The sequence below is a fragment of the Artemia sp. Qi Xiang Cuo genome, chromosome 20 (genome assembly GCF_049724085.1).
Source record: "Artemia sp. Qi Xiang Cuo chromosome 20, ASM4972408v1, whole genome shotgun sequence".
NCBI classification, from domain to species: Eukaryota; Metazoa; Arthropoda; class Branchiopoda; order Anostraca; family Artemiidae; genus Artemia; species Artemia sp. Qi Xiang Cuo.
Genome location: NC_142813.1, coordinates 1152253 through 1167013, shown reverse-complemented (window position 1 = coordinate 1167013; position 14761 = coordinate 1152253). Strand labels below are relative to the sequence as shown.

Genomic DNA, 14761 nt, shown 5'->3' with positions numbered 1-14761 from the left:
ATCAGTATTATAGTCTCACTGCCCCCTAACAACAGTCTTCATATGCAAGCGTTATTTTTTTTTTTTTGGAACAAACTACAAAACCTTTTCTATGGGTAAATTAAATAGGCTAAATTATAAATTATGTTTTAAATCATATTAACAAATCTAGTAAAATATGAATTTAATATCATTGGCAGCGCAATAGCGCTGCTTAAGTAAAGAGTGATGTGAGCACAATGTATTATCTTTTTTTGGTCTTAGACCAGGGCACTCGGCATCGAAGGAATTGTCGTAGAAACTTCGAAAAGGGCTCATTCAATTGGAAATTGAAACGGTTAGTGCCCTTTTTAATATACATCTGCTAAAAAGTTTGATATGGTCACTTTTTGTTATAGAAACGTCGGGAAAGGCTTTTTTGATTGAGAATTGAAGGTGCTAGTGCCCCTTTTAATAGTCAAAAGTGATTGGAGGGCAACTAACCCCCCTCCCATGTCCACCATTTCACCAAAGACATCCAATCAAAATTTTGAGATAGCCATATTGTTCAGTGAAGTTAAAAGGTCCGAAAATTATGCCTTTAAGGATGACAAACCTCCCGTAGCCCTCAGGGCAAGGGTTGTACGCTATGCCCTGGGGGTATACAATGTTTTTTTTTTTAGAAAAGGTGGTCGCATAAACTTCGGAGGGGGCTTATTGGAATGGTAATCAGATTTTCTAATACCCTTTTTAAGTTTCAAACTGGTCAATTGTTGATAGCCACCCCCCCCCACACACCTCGTATTTTCCCGAAATTCATCTGATATAGAATTTGAGATGGTCATTTGTTGTCATAGAAACTTCATAAGGTTTTTATGGAAAGAGTAATCGTATAAACTCTGGAAGTGGCTCATTGGATTGAAAATCAGATGTTCTAATTCATTTTCTAAGAGTCAAAGTGACTGGGGGCAGCCCCCCTGTATTTATCACAAATGCATCCAATAAGAATTTTGAGATAACCATTTGTCCGAAAATCGTCCAAAGATCATATAATAAGGCCTTTGGAGTGGACAGAACCCCCCAGAGTCTGGGGGTAAGGGTTGTAAGTTATGCCCCAGGGACATATAAAGTTTTTATGGAAGGGGTAATCATAAGCACTCCAGAGGGGGCTCATTGGATTGGAAATCAGATGTTCTAGTTCCTTTTCAAGAGTTAAAATGATCGGAGGTAGCCAACCTCCCCCCCTGTCGTATTTTCCACAAATGCATCCAATAAAATTTTGAGATAGTCATCTGTTCAAAAATCGTCGTATAATAAGGCCTTTGGGGTGGACAGAATCCCCCAGAGTCTGGGGTAAGGGTTGAAACTTATGCCCCAGGGGCATATAATGTTTTTATGGAAGGGGTGGTTGTGTAAACTTTCTAAGATAAAATAAAATTTCAAAATGGGGATAAAATCCTTTTTATTATCCTATTTAACTAGTGATTGTGAAAGTGATTGGAGGGCAACTACTGATGACGGTCACTGCATATGTGACCGAAATATCTGGTATTTTTTGTGAAATTTATTATATACTGTCTATTAAAAAGGATTGTATCCCTATTTTGAATTTTATTTTATCGTCATGGAAAGGCAGTGTGGTCTCCGACATTATCTACGTCAAACTTTCGAAGAGGTTCATTTAAGTTGAAATGTATAGTTGTAGTTCCCTTTTAAGAGTGAAACATGACGGAGAGCAACAAGCCCCCCTCCCTGACATCCTCTTTTCCTAAAACGCATGCAATTGAAATTGAGATAGCCATTGTTTTACCAATAGTCCAAAAATTTTGAGATAACCATTTGTCCAAAAATCGTCCAAAGATCAAATAATAAAGCCTTTAGAGTGGACAGAACCCCCCAGAGTCTAGGGGTAAGGGTTGTAAGTTATGCCCCAGGGACATATGAAGTTTTTATGGAAGGGGTAATCGTATGATCTCCAGAAGGGGTTCATTGGATTGAAAATCAGATGTTCTAGTTCCTCTTTCAAGAGTTAAAATAATCAGGGGCAGCCACCCCCCCTCCGGTCTTATTTTCCACAAATGCATCCAATAAAATTTTGAGATAGTCATTTGTTCAAAAATGTGGGCACAATGTGTTTTTTTTTGTTTGTTTTTTTTCTCCACACGGGCACTTCGTATCGAAGGAGTTGTAGAAACTTCGAAAAGGGCTCATTCGATTGGAAATTGGAGTGGCTAGTGCCCTTTTTAATAGTCGAATGTGATTGGAGGAAAACTAGCCCCCCCCCCTCACGCCCATCATTACCCCAAACACATCCAATCAAAATTTTGAGATAGCCATTTTGTTCAGCGTAGTTGACTTCCAGATAGAAAATATCTTTTTGAGGAGGACACTCCCCCACAACCCTTGAGGCAAGTGTTTTAAGTTATGCACTGGGGGCATATAATTTTTTTTTATAATTCGTTGTCGTAGAAACTGCAAGCCAGGCTCATTCGATTGGAAATTCAAAGGGCTTGTGCCCTTTTTAATATTTGAAAATGTTTAGAGAGTAAATAGCCCCCCCCCACGCCTCATTTCCCCTAAAACCTTCACTCACAAGTTAGAGATAGCCATTTTGTTAAGAGTAGTTGTTTTCCAGATAGAAAATATTTTTTTTAGGAGGACACTCCCCTACAGCCCTCGGGGCAAGGGTTTTAAGTTATGCCCTGGGGGCATATAAGGTTTTTATAGAAAGCGTTGTCGTAGAAACTTCAAAAAAGGCTCATTCGATTGGAAATTCAAACGGCTAGTGCCCGTTTTAATAGTCGAAAGTGATTGGAGGGCAACTAGCCCCCCCGCGCCCATCGTTCCCACAAACACATGAAATCAAAATTTTGAGATAGCCATTTTGTTCAGCGTAATTGATTTCTAGATAGAAAATATGTTTTTGAGGAGGACACTCCCCTACAACCCTCGGGGCAAGAGTTTCAAGTTATGCCCTGGGGGCATATAAGGTTTTTATAGAAGGCATTGTCATAGAAACTTCAAGAAAGGCTCATTCGATTGGAAATTCAAAGGGCTAGTGCCCTTTTTAATGGTTGAAAGTGATTGGACGGTAAATAACCCCCGCCTCATGCCCATCTTTTCATAGGGAGCGCTAGCGCTGCCTAAGTAAATAACTATGTGGACACAATGTGTTGTTTGTTTGTTTTTTTTTTCTCCATACCCAGGCACTTCGTATCGAAGGAGTCGTCACAGAAACTTCGAAAAGGGCTCACTCGATTGGAAATTGGAGTGGCTAGTGTCCATTTTAATAGTCAAAAGTGATTGGAGGGCAACCCGCCCCCACCCCCCCTCACGCCCATCATTCCCCCAAACCCATCAAATCAAAATTTTGAAATAGCCATTTTGTTCAGCGTAGTTGATTTCTTCATAGAAAATATGTTTTTGAGGGGGAGACTCCCCCACAATCCTCGGGGCAAGGGTTTTAAGTTATGCCCTGGGGGCATATAAGGTTTTTATAGAAGGCTTTGTCGCAGAAACTTCAATAAAGGCTCATTAGATTGGAAATTCAAAGGGCTAGTGCCCTTTTCAATAGTCGAAAGTGATTGGACGGTAACTAACCCCCCTGTCACGCCCATCTTTTCATAGGGAGCGCTAGCGCTGCCTAAGTAAAGAACGATGTGGGCACAATGTGTTGTTTTTTAGTTTTTTTTTCTCCATACCCGGGCACTTCGTATCGAAGGAGTCGTCGTAGAAACTTCAAAAAGGGCTCACTAGATTAGAAATTGGAGTGGCCAGTGTCCTTTTTAATAGTCGAAAGTGATTGGAGGGCAACTAGCCCCCCCCCCCGCCCCACATTCCCCCAAACACATCCAATCAAAATTTTTAGATAGCCATTTTGTTCAGCGTAGTTGATTTCCAGATAGAAAATATGATTTTGAGGAGGAAACTCCACCACAACCCTCAGGGCAAGGGTTTTAAGTTGTGCCCAGGGGGCATTTAATGTTATTATAGAAGGCGTTGTCGTAGAAACTTCAAAAAAGCTCATTCGATTGGAAATTCAATGGTCTAGTGCCCTTTTTAATAGTCGAAAGCGATTGGAGGGCACCTAGCCCCTCCCCCCCACGCCCATCATTACCCCAAACACATCCAATCAAAATTTTGAGATAGCCATTTTGTTCTGCGTAGTTAATTTCCAGATAGAAAATATCTTTTTGAGGAGAACACTCTCCCACAACCCTCGGGGCAAGGGTTTCAAGTTATGCCCTGGGGTCATATAAGGATTTTATAGAAGGCGTTGTCGTAGAAACTTCAAGAAAGGCTCATTCAATTGGAAATTCAAAGGGCTAGTGCCCTTTTTAATAGTCAAAAGTTATTGAAGGGCAACTAGCCCCCCCCCCACCGCACGACCATCATTTCTCCAAACACATCCAATTAAAATTTAGTGATAGCCATTTTGTTCAGCGTAGTTGATTTTCAGATAGAAAATATCTTTTTGAGGAGGACACTCCCCCACAACCCTCGGGGCAAGGGTTTATGCCCTGGGGGCATATAAGGTTTTTTATAGAAGGCGTTGTCGTAGAAACTTCAAAAAAGGCTCATTCGATTGGAAATTCAAACAGCTAGTCCCCGTTTTAATAGTCGAAAGTGATTGGAGGGCAACTAGCCCCCCGCCCCCGCGCCCATCATTCACCCAAACACATCAAATCAAAATTTTGAAATAGCCATTTTGTTCAGCGTAGTTGATTTCTTGATAGAAAATATGTTTTTGAGGGGGAGACTCCCCTACAACCCACGGGGCAAGGGTTTTAAGTTATGCCCTTGGGGCATATAAGGTTTTTATAGAAGGCATTGTCGTAGAAACTTCAATAAAGGCTCATTCGATTGGAAATTCAAAGGGCTAGTGCCCTTTTCAATAGTTGAAAGTGATTGGACGGTAACTAACCCCCCTCTCACGCCCATCTTTTCATAGGGAGCGCTAGCGCTGCCTAAGTAAAGAACGATGTGGGCACAATGTGTTATTTTTTGGGGGGTTTTTTCTCCATACCTGGTCACTTCGTATCGAAGGAGTTGTCGTAGAAACTTCGAAAAGGGCTCACCCGATTGGAAATTAGAGTGGCTAGTGTTCTTTTTAATATTCAAGAGTGATTGGAGGGCAACTAGCCCCCCCCCCCGCCCCTCCTTCCCCCCCACCCATCCAATCAAAAATTTGAGCTAGCCATTTTGCTCAGCGTAGATGATTTCCAGATAGAAAATATGTTTTTGAGGAGTACACTCCCCCAGAGCCCTCAGGGAAAGCGTTTTAAGTTGTGCTCTGGAGGCATATATGGTTTTTATAGAAGGTGTTGTCGTAGAAACTTCGAAACAGCCTCATTCGATAGGAAATTCAAAGTGCTAGTACCCTTTTTAATAGTTGAAAGTGATTGGAGGGCAACTAGCCCCCACCCCCCCCACGCCCATCATTCCCCCAAATACATCCAATCAAAATTTGAGATAGCCATTTTGTTCAGCGTAGTTGATTTCCAGATAGAAAATATGATTCTGAAGAGGACACTCCCCCAAAACCCTCAGGGCAAGGGTTTTAAGTTTTGCCCAGGGGGCATATAATGTTATTATAGAAGGCGTTGTCATAGAAACTTCAAAAAAGCTCATTCGATTGGAAATTCAACGGTCTAATGCCCTTTTTAATAGTCGAAAGCGATTGGAGGGCAACTAGCCCCCCCCCCCAGGCCCATCATTACCCCAAACACATCAAATCAAATTTTTGAAATAGCCATTTTGTTCAGCGTAGTTGATTTCTTGATAGAAAATGTGTTTTTGAGGGGGAGACTCCCCTACAACCCACGGGGCAAGGGTTTTAAGTTATGCCCTGGGGGCATATAAGGTTTTTATAGAAGGCATTGTCGTAGAAACTTCAATAAAGGCTCATTCGATTGGAAATTCAAAGGGCTAGTGCCCTTTTAATAGTTGAAAGTGATTGGACGGTAACTAACCCCCCTCTCACGCCAATCTTTTCATAGGGAGCGCTAGCGCTGCCTAAGTAAAGAACGATGTGGGCAACTCCACCACAACCCTCAGGGCAAGGGTTTTAAGTTATGCCCTGGGGGCATATAAGGTTTTTATAGAAGGTGTTGTCGTAGAAACTTCGAAACAGGCTCATTCGATTGGAAATTCAAAGGGCTAGTACCCTTTTTAATAGTCGAAAGTGATTGGAGGGCAACTAGCCCCCCCCCCCACGCTCGTCAGTCCCTCAAACACATCTAATCAAAATTTTAGATCGCCATTTTGTTCAGAGTAGTTAATTTCCAGATAGAAAATATGTTATTGAGGAGGACACTCTCCCACAACCCTCAGGGCAAGGGTTTTAAGTTGTGCCCAGGGGGCATTTAATGTTATTATAGAAGGCGTTGTCATAGAAACTTCAAAAAAGCTCATTCGATTGGAAATTCAACGGTCTAATGCCCTTTTTAATAGTCGAAAGCGATTGGAGGACAACTAGCCCCCCCCCCCCAGGCCCATCATTACCCGAAACACATCCAATCAAAATTTTGAGATAGCCATTTTGTTCAGCGTAGTTGATTTCCAGATAGAAAATATGTTTTGAGGACACTCCCCCACAACCCTCAGGGCAAGGGTTTTAAGTTATACCCTGGGGGCATATAAGGTTTTTATAAAAGGCGTTGTAGTAGAAACTTCAAAACAGGCTCATTCGATTGGAAATTCAAAGGGTTATTACCCTTTTTAATAGTCGAAAGTGATTGGAGGGCGACTGGTAACCCCCCCCCCCACGCCAATCATTCCTCCAAATACATCCAATCAAAATTTTGAGATAGCCATTTCGTCCAGTGTAGTTGATTTCCAGATAGAAAATATGTTTTTGAGGAGGACAATCCCCCAGAAACCTCAGGGCACAGGTATTAAGTTAGGCGCTGGGGGCATGTAAGGTTTTTATTGAAGACGCCGATGCTAAAAGATCAGTTATAGCTTATTTAATTGGTAATTCAAAGTACGAGTGCCAATGTTAATGGTTAAAGGGGTTTGGAGTTAAACTAGCCCCCCCCTCCCATGCCCATCATTCCTCCCCACATCTCCCAACCAAATTTGTCAAAAGCTCTTTTTTTCAGCGGTCCTGATTTCCGGATCTACTATATGTTTTGTTGGAAGACACTACACCACAACCCTCGGGGCAAGGGCTTTAAGTTATGCCCAGGGGGCATTTAATGTTTTTATTGAAGGCGTTGTCGTAGAAACCTCAAAAAAGCTCATTCGATTGGAAATTCAACGGGATAGTGCCCTTTTTAATAGTCGAAAGCGATTGGAGGGCAACTAGCTCCCCCCTCCCACCTATCATTACCCCAAACACATCCAATCAAAATTTTGAGATAGCCATTTTGTTCAGCGTAGTTGATTTCCATATAGAAAATATGTTTTTGAGGAGGACAATCCCCCACAACCCTCAGGGCAAGGGTTTTAAGTTATGCCCTGGGGGCATATAAGTTTTTTATAGAAGGCGTTGTCGTAGAAACTACAAAACAGGCTCATTCGATTGGAAATTCAAAGGGCTAGTTCCATTCTCAATAGTCGAAAGTGATTGGAGGGGAGCTAGCCCCTTTCCCACGCCCATCATTCTCCCAAACACATCCAATTAAAATTTTGAGACACCCATTTTGTTCAGCGTAGTTGATTTCCAGATAGAAAAGATGTTTTTGACAAGGACACTCCCCAGCAACCCACTGGATAAGGATTGTCGATCATGTCCTAGGGCTTTTAAGGTTTTTATAGAGGGTGGTACGGAAAAAACACTAAAAAAGATTTATTTAACCAGAAATTAAAAAGGCTGGTGCCCTTTTTGATAATCGAAAGTGATTGGAGGGCAACTAGCCCCCCCCCCTCACGTCCATCATTCACCCAAACACATCCAATGAAAATTTTGAGATAGCCATTTTGTGCAGCATGGTTGATTTCCAGATAGAAATTATGTTTTTGAGGACACTCCCCCACAACCCTCAGGGCAAGGGTTTTAAGTTTTGCCCAGGGGGCATATAATGTTTTTATAGAAGGCATTGTTGTAGAAACTTCAAAAAAAGCTCATTTGATTGGAAATTCAAAGGGCTAGTGCGCTTTTTAATAGTCAAAAGGGATTGGAGGGCAACTAGCCCCCCCCCCCCCAAGCCCATCATTCCCCCAAACACATCCAATCAAAATTTTGAGATAGCTATTTTGTTCAGCGTAGTTGATTTACAGATATAAAATATGTTTTTGAGGAGGATACTCCGCCACAGCCCTCAGGGCAAGGATTTTAAGTTATGCCCTGGGGGAATATAAGGTTTTTATAGAAGACGTTCTCGTAGAAACTTCAGAAAAGGTATCATTCAATTTGAAATTCAAAGGGCTAGTGCCCTTTTTAACATTCGAAAGTGATTAGTAATATTTTTGTTGTTGTTTAGACCAGGGCACTTCGTATCGTAGAAGTTGTCGTGGGAACTTCAAAAAGGGCTCATTCGATTGAAAATAGAAAGGGCTGATGCCCTTTTTAATAGTCGAAAGTGATTGGATGGCTACTAATCCCCCTTCCACTCCCACCCTCACATTTGCCCATTATGTTTAAAAACTAAATGTTGTCTCAAGATTAAATCAAAATGCACTGTGATAATGCTAATTCCCAATAAGGCATCTCAGCAGTAACCCAAGAATGACTGAGGGTATTATGTTTAAACTTTCGAGGCTACTTCTGCTCTTAAAATTTAACCAAATCAAAAAAGTGTAAGTGTACCAAAGCTATCGAAGATAGTAAACAGATTTTTTTGCAAATGGTATCCAGTTTTCCATTCCAGGTCAACTAGAGGAGGTATGAAACTAAGCTAATCAGTAGTGTTTGTGTCCAGATTTTTAAAAGGGTTTATGATGTTAAAAATTGCTGAAATGTTTTCTTCAGCATACAAATAACAGGCCAAACTATAAAGTCTTAGAAAACGAAAAGATTTAAAGTGTTGTTCTTTTTCCCTGAAAAGACTATGTCAATAGAAAATGAACAGAAATTAGTAAAAAAAACTTTTTCCACAAAATAAGTTTTTCAAAGAAAAGTAAAGAACTCCATTAAACAAAAAATGAGCAGAAATAAAATAAAATAATCTACCAAGCTCGAAACTACCACAAATCAGCATCTATAAATAAATGAAACCCAAAACGAATAGAAATTAAAATAAATAACCGAGTCAAACTCAAAACGAGCAGAAATTAACATAAGTTGGGTGCAAAACCCCTATGCCTTCCCAAGGCCAGAACAAAATTTGCACTTTACTGAAAAAATATCAATGTTTTTACTTTTATAACTTTAATAAATCAAATAATATTTTAACATTTTTATAGCTAAATATCAGTATATGTATATTAAACTGACAATGCACATTCATTTGTATTTTTTTCAGAAAAGTGCAAATTTTGTTCTGGCCTTGGGAAGGCATAGGGGTTTTGCACCCAACTTATGTTAATTTCAGCTCGTTTTGAGTTTGACTCGGTAATTTATTTTAATCATATAATAAGGACTTTGGAGTGGACAGAACCCCCCAGAGTCTGGGGTAAAGGTTGTAACTTATGCCCCAGGGGCATATAAGGTTTTCATGTAGGGGACGGTCGTGTAAACTTTAGAAGAGGTTCATTTAAGTTTAAATGTATAGTTCTAGTTCCCTTTCAAGAGTCAAACATAACGGAGAGCAACTAGCCCCCTTCCCTGACATCCTCATTTCCTAAAACGCATGCAATTGAAACTGTGAGACAGTCATTTTGTTACCAATAGTCCAAAAATCATAGAACAATGTCTTTAGGGTGAAAACAGCCCCCAGAGCCCATGTGCAAGGGTTGTAAGATATGCCCTAGGGCATTTAAGGTTTTATAGAACTGGTGGTTGTATAAGCTTGGATCGGATGGATTGGATGCCCGAAAATTTTAGTGTCCTTTTTAAGAGTCAAAAATAAATGGAGGGCAATCAGTCCCCCCCAAGCCTATCATTCCCCAAAACATATCCGATCGAAATTTTAACAGATTTGTTTTATTCAGGCTTGTTGAAAGGTCCAGTAATTATGTCTTTGGGGATGTCACCCCCCCCCCACAGTCCTTAGGACAATGGCTGTAAGCTAGGCAATTTGTTCATTGTTTTCACACAGAATATATTATTGAGAAAGGTACTCATGTTTGAAATTTACTTTCTAAGAATACAAATGGCATTCAGGTGTGCCTTTCAAAGAATGTTGAGGGGAGTGTTGAACTAAATCAAAACATGTTATGTGTATATGGATTGTCAAAAGGGTGTAACACAGGGATAACTGAGTAGGCCTATACTAATTTGGAGAACTTGGGAAACGGTGAGGAATATGGCCAAAAAGGCAATATTTACATGCTACTAACACTACTACAACTACCACTACTACTACTACCAAACTACCCTGTTTACGGTATTGAGCGGAAATTCAAGCTAAATCAAAAGATGCTATGTGAATGCAAATTGTCAAAACAGCATATCTTAAGATTTGATTTAATTATTATGGAAAATTCAAGCTAAATCAAAAGATGCTATGTGAATGCAAATTGTCAAAACAGCATATCTTAAGATTTGATTTAGTTATTAAGTTGAAACCTGCAGAAAATGCTTAAAAAGGAAGATCATCTTGCCAAAAGGCAATATGTGTTCACTACTGCTAATACTACTGTTATTGCTGCATTTGCTACTACTACTACTTCAATTGATACTACTTGCATGGCTAAGATCACTGAGAGGAAAATGTGGTAATATACAGATTATCAAAAGGGCATCAGCAATGTCATAGCAATGGCTAATAGTATTAAGTGGAAACTCTAGGACATTATGAGAGGGATTTTCTACTGATCAAAAGGCAATATGTTAATACTTTTACTAGTAATAATAATACTACTACTGTGACTACTATTACAACTATGCCTATGGGTATGAAGGTTAAATTTTCAAGAAATTTTCAGGGGAGGGGGAGGTGAGCTCAATCCCAACACGCTGTCTGTATGCAGGTTGTCAAAAGGGTGTAACAGCTATATTTTAGGAACAGTTTGGTGTGTGAAGTTGAAACTAATAGTTGTGAGGGATGTTGAACTAACCAAAAGAAAATATTTTCATCCAAATACTACTGCTTCTACTCATACTACTACTACTGTTACTATTATTACTACTTCTATTGCTACTACTACCACTAAAGCTTAGGCTACTATAATTAGTTCTACAGCTATTAAAACTAAGGATATTAAGGTGAAAAATTTGGGATAGATAGAAACTAAATAGAACTAATTCGAAACACACTATGCCCACACAGATTGTCAAGTGGACAAATCAGAAATGCTTCAAGAATGGTTGATGGTATTAAGCTGAAACTTTCAGTGTATGTTGAAGAAACCAAAGGTGCTATACGCATACTGCTACTACTGCTGCTACAACTATTGCTACTGTGCAAGCTAAGGGTATTAGAGTAATGCTTTTAAGGAGTATACAAAACTAAAAGTTCACAAAGATAATGGCAATGCCACAAAATTACCAAACATTAGTATACATTCTAAGGCTACATCTTGCCAAACTAGGAGAGCTGGAACAGCATTGTAATGGCAGCAATTATTATAGTTAGAAAGGGCATTGGATGAGAATCTTTGGTATTTATTTTTTCTCATTATGTAGCTAGGTAGAATTTTAACATAAATTGATGCATCTTTTAATGCTCTTTCAAATACTCTAATTGCTTCCTTTGCAAATTCCATTTTAGGCTCTTAAAGGGACCCATAAAGTGACACCTTGCTCTTGCTATATGCCAGCAGAAAATGCTCACCAAAAATTGTGAAAATAATGTCAAAAGTCAAAATGCTTGCTCATCTCATCCCTGAAGGTACATTCCTTCACATTACCATCTCTTTACCAGTGGCAGTTCTAGGCCTGGCCAAGAGGGGGCAGCTGCCAATCCCCTCCCCCAGTTATTCTGACATTTGACATTAAATTCCTTTCATTTTATATAAAAGCTATAGCTATAGTACACCTTGACCCCCAGATTATGAGGTCTATAACTGCTGCTGCTCCCCACTCCTGATAGATAAATTTACAACACTTCTATACTTCTATAAATTTCACTTCTGTAAATTTACAACACTTCTGTCTTTAAAAAAAGGTACTTCTATAGCTGACAACATAATTTAGCTATTATGAAAGTGATTACATCACTTGATGCCTTTTTTATGCTCTTTCATAGTTCAATAGTCATTTCTCAGGGCAATTACATTTTGACCCCTTAATGGGACCTGAAAAGGTAAACAGTCCATAGAAACCAAAATTTTAAAAACATGATTCTACAAAAAACATTGTCTAGTAAGAAAAAATGCCATTTGTAGCTGATTCAAGAATAATGATTATTATTTTCTAGTCTTAACACTGACACAGAAAACTGTCATTTTTTATTTCACAACCATTCCTGAATCAAATAGCACAAATCAAATGAATCAAATCTACAAATAGCAATTTTTTCTCACTAACTAACTTTTCAGAAGCACATTTTAAGGTAAATTTGCAGTTTAAAACAAGATTTAAATAGGATGAAAGTGAATATATCACTTTAAATGTTTTTTATGCTCTTTCATAATTCAAGATTCACTTCTGGGCAAATTCCATTTTGAGCCCTTCATGGGCTCAAAACTGCCCATAGTCTAGTCACCAAAACTTAAAAACCATCTAGTGAGAACAAATTCCCATTTATAGCTGATTTAGGAATGGTAAATATGATTTTTCTTAGTCTTAATAGTAAAATGTTATTTGAAAACAAATTTACAGAAATTTCTGCAAAGAGCTTGAAACCCCTCAAAAATGATGTCACTATGTATTGCTATGATGTAATTTTTGAAGGACTTCAGACACTTTTGAGAAAAAATTGCAGATTTGTTTACCTAATAAAATTTTACTGTAAAGACAAAGGAATATAATAATTACCCCAACTGAATCACCTACAAATGAAAATTTTCCTATGGGCTGTTTTGAGACCATTGGGCTTAAAATATAATTCCCCCCCCCCCCAGACCTGTTACTGAATTATGAAAGAGCAAGAAAAACCTCGAGTGATGTATTCACTTTTATCCTAGCTAAATCATCGTTTTCAGCTCAAATTTACAGAAAAAAACATCATCTGACCTAGTCTAATTAAACTGGTAAAACTTGATAACTGTGATAGGCTAGCCTAAGCCTAGTAAATTAAACGTAGTGTAAGTTATAATCACCCTAATTTTTAGAATGCGGGAAAAACTATCCTTCACAATCTATAATCAATTTTGTAAGGACAGACCAAGAGTATTTTTTTTTTAAATAGACTAGTTTACTGAGTATTTCCCGAAAATCCATGAGAGAATTTTTCAAATAATTTGCGACAAACTTGAAAAAAGATGTTAATTTAAGATAAAACAATCTGAGAATTCGTGGAGATTAATTTGAATTTTTTTAACCCTTTCAGACCTGAACATCGAAGGAGTGCTTGAAAAATTCTGAAACCTTGCAATAATAATCAACGTAAGCTTCGTTTCAACTTAATTTCAACTTCAATTATTTATTTCATTCACAAACTTAAATAAAAATGGTTACCATATGGTCGCTTTAGGATAAAAAAGATTCATTTCACTCAATCTGGAAGTTCATAGAATAGTTTCTGTCTCCATTCAGACACAACCGAACCTTACATTTAACGCAGAGAATTTGGCTAGTTGAACCCCTTGCACATTTTCCGTACCGGCAACGTCCCTTTTCGACTGTGTCGGTTAGATGGCCAGCAGTGTCATATCGCACCGATTCGGACGGCATACCTGCTTCTGTAGTTTTGTTTTTCACTTTGTAGGAGCAATAAAATAGGGTCAACCGGCATAAGGACTATTGACAACTCCTGACAATATCAAGGATCTACAAATATGCATCTTGAAGTGCATCAAGGACTCATACTATTCACTCAGGTCTTTGTACTCTTGTCTGTGTTGAAGCCAAGCATTATTCACAGCTAAGTCAAGGAAATAATACACTATCCGCATGTACCATTTCTTGGACCGTATGTCAGTGCGGTAGAGCTCCAGAATTATATCAGACAAGTCTACTCCACCCATTGACTTGTCGTACTCACGGACTATATATGGGCGATCTACCACGACATGGCTACGAGTACGTTCATCCCACCTTTGACACTGGTCGACTGAAGCTACGGCAAAGAACGATGAGGCAATATGCACTGGTTTATTGTCAAACCACTTCACAATGGAGACTTCTGTGTGCCTCTCAATTCTATAATCATAGCTTCCACGCCCTTTCTTTTTCAATGATGTATCACTCTCCAAAATTACACCTTTCATTCGATTACTCCTTATCGTCCCACATGATTCAATCCCGTGATTAGTGCGTAAAGCATGAATAAGGTTAAAAGATGTGTAAAAATTGTCAAAGTACAGCTTGAAATTCATTCCCCGTGGCTTATTGTCGATCAGTCTAAGGACAACGTCAGCACCCAGCCTCAAAGGACTAGCCGGAACTGAGCCTTTTCCTGTGTAGATTTCTAGGTTATAGACAATTCCAATCATGCCCGCTCTTGTAAACACTTTGACACCCCATGAATAAGGCTTATCTTTCAGGTACTGTTTGAAACTTAGCCGACCCTTGAAGGGAATCATTTGTTCGTCTACACTTTGTCTCTCCTCTGGCGGTATGCTTTTTAGATTTTCTCTGAGCTCGTCATACATTGGTCTGATTTTGTGCAGCTTATCATGACCAGTTTGACCAGATGGCACTGCTAAGCTATCG

The 14761-nt window shown here is 39.1% G+C and overlaps 1 protein-coding gene across 2 annotated transcripts in view; it reads right to left on the bottom strand.

Annotated features, from left to right (window-relative positions):
• The window catches only part of Prestin (solute carrier family 26 member prestin), a 145144-nt gene that overhangs the window by 108647 nt on the left and 21736 nt on the right, over positions 1 to 14761 (bottom strand). Inside the window, exon 1 of one of the 2 annotated variants that reach the window (XM_089106285.1) lies at positions 13207 to 13317. The exons of the other annotated variant lie outside the window; for it this stretch is intronic. The gene's annotated coding sequence lies outside the window, so the exon portion shown is untranslated. Of the gene's footprint in view, positions 1 to 13206; positions 13318 to 14761 lie in introns of those variants that run through there. 2 annotated transcript variants of the gene reach the window in all.